Source organism: Pseudophryne corroboree, unplaced genomic scaffold, assembly GCF_028390025.1.
Source record: "Pseudophryne corroboree isolate aPseCor3 unplaced genomic scaffold, aPseCor3.hap2 scaffold_346, whole genome shotgun sequence".
In the NCBI taxonomy this organism is placed as follows: domain Eukaryota; kingdom Metazoa; phylum Chordata; class Amphibia; order Anura; family Myobatrachidae; genus Pseudophryne; species Pseudophryne corroboree.
Genome location: NW_026970009.1, coordinates 497,804 through 500,394, shown reverse-complemented (window position 1 = coordinate 500,394; position 2,591 = coordinate 497,804).

Below are 2,591 nucleotides of genomic sequence, written 5' to 3'. Positions count from 1 at the left end.
ATTTCTTGCAGCAGCTGGACCCAGAAACAGCTCCAGAGTTGCTCTACAAGACAAGTAAAAGGGTGTGAGCCCTGCAGCACCACCTGTAGTTTGCATACACACATATATAGGACAGCATCTCTTATATGCCCCAGGGTCAATAAAATAGTATCCTTATCTAGGGTATCCATCCCCTCAGATAAGGTATCCGTCCATGCCGCTACAGCACTACACACCCAGGCCGACGCAATTGCCGGTCTGAGTAAGGTACCTGAATGTGTATAAATGGACTTCAGGGTAATCTCCTGTTTGCGGTCAGCAGACTCTTTGAGGGTAGCCGTATACTGGGACGGGAGGGCTACCTTCTTGGATAAGCGTGTTAATGCTTTGTCCACCCTAGGGGAGGATTCCCATCGTAACCTATCCATTGATGGGAAAGGATACGCCATAAGAATCCTTTTGGAAATCTGCAGTCTTTTATCTGGAGATTCCCAAGCTTTTTCACATAACTCGTTCAGCTCGTGTGACCCCCTCAAAGGTTACCTCAGGCTTTTTCACCTTGTACATATGTACCCTCTTGTCATGGACAGGGGGTTCCTCTCTGATGTGCAAAACATCTTTTATTGCCATAATCATATATCGAATGGATTTTGCCAATTTTGGCTGTAACTTTGCATCATCGTAATCGACACTGGAGTCAGAATCCGTGTCTGTATCTGTGTCAACAATCTGGGATAGTGGGCGCTTATGAGACCCTGACAGTCCCTGCAACATAGGATCAGGCATGGGTTGAGACCCTGACTGTCCCAAAGCTTCAGCCTTGTCTAATCTTTTGTGCAATGAGTTTACACTAGCATTTAAAACATTCCACATATCCATCCAATCAGCTGTCGGCGGAGACACCACATTCATTTGCTCCTGCTCCTCTCTAATATAGCCTTCTTCCTCAGACATGTCGACACACGTGTACCGACACACCACACACACAGGGAATGCTTTTTCTGAAGACAGTTTCCCCACAAGGCCCTTTGGAGAGACAGAGAGAGAGTATGCCAGCACACACCCCAGCGCTATATAACCCAGGAATACACAGTAACTTAATGTTTGCCCAGTAGTACTGCTGTATGTAATTTGCGCCAAATTATGTGCCCCCCCCCCTCTTTTCAACTCTCTTGTCTACCGTGGTATAAGCAGGGGAGAGTCCGGGGAGCTTCCTCTCAGCGGTGCTGTGAAGAAAAAATGGCGCTGGTGAGTGCTGAGGGAGAAGCCCTGCACCCTCGGCGGCAGGCTTCTGTCCCGCTTAAACTGTAAAATTGGCGGGGGCTCATACATATATACAGTGCCCCGCTGTATATGTGTTATATTTTTGCCAAAAAGAGGTTTATATTGCTGCCCAGGGTGCCCCCCCCCCTGCGCCCTGCACCCTTACAGTGACCGGAGTGTGTGAGGTGTATGGGAGCAATGGCGCACAGCTGCAGTGCTGTGCGTTACTTCAGTGAAGATCATGAAGTCTTCTGCCGCCTCTGAAGTCTTCTTTTCTTCTCATACTCACCCGGCTTCTATCTTCCGGCTCTGCAAGGGGGACGGAGGCGCGGCTCTGGGACGGACGGCGAGGGTGAGATCCTGCGTACCAATCCCTCTGGAGCTAATGGTGTCCAGTAGCCTAAGAAGCAGGACCTTGCAACTCAGAGAGTAGGGCTGCTTCTCTCCCCTCAGTCCCTCGATGAGGGAGTCTGTTGCCAGCAGTGCTCCCTGAAAATTAAAAACCTAACAAAATACTTTCTGTCAGAAAGCTCAGGAGAGCTCCTGAAAAGCACCCAGTCTCCACTGGGCACAGTATCAAACTGAGGCCTGGAGGAGGGGCATAGAGGGAGGAGCCAGTGCACACCCAGAACTGAAGTCTTTCTTAAAGTACCCATGTCTCCTGCGGAGCCTATCTATCCCCATGGTCCTTACGGAGTCCCCAGCATCCTCTAGGACGTTAGAGAAAATAGGATTTTAATACCTACCGGTAAATCCTTTTCTCTTAGTCCGTAGAGGATGCTGGGCACCCGTCCCAGTGCGTACTGTGTCTGCAGTTATTAAATGGCCCTTAACTCCAGAACATTTATGTGGAGAAAACTTTCCTGACTTGACCATCTTCCTTGGATGTTTTCCCCCTGTGTGACTGCTCCCCAGCCTCGGAGGGTTGCATCCATGGTCCCTAGGATCCAGTCCTGGATCCCGAACCATCGCCCCTCTAGGAGGTGAGAACTGTGCAGCCACCAATGGAGTAAGATTCTGGTCTTGGAAGACAGGATTATCCTCCGGTGCATGTGTAGGTGGGATCCGGACCACTTGTCCAACAGGTCCCACTGGAACACTCTGGCATGGAACCTGCCAAACTGAATGGCCTCGTAGGCCGCAACCATCTTCCCCAGCAACAGAATGCATTGATGGATTAACACTCTTGCTGGTTTCAGAATTTGTTTGACCAGACTCTGGAACTCCATAGCCTTTCCACTGGAAGAAAGCCTCTTCTGTGTCCAGTATGACTCCCAGAAACAACAACCGCGTCATTGGGACCAACTGCGATTTTGGCAAGTTTAGGAGCCAACCATGTTGTTGAAGAA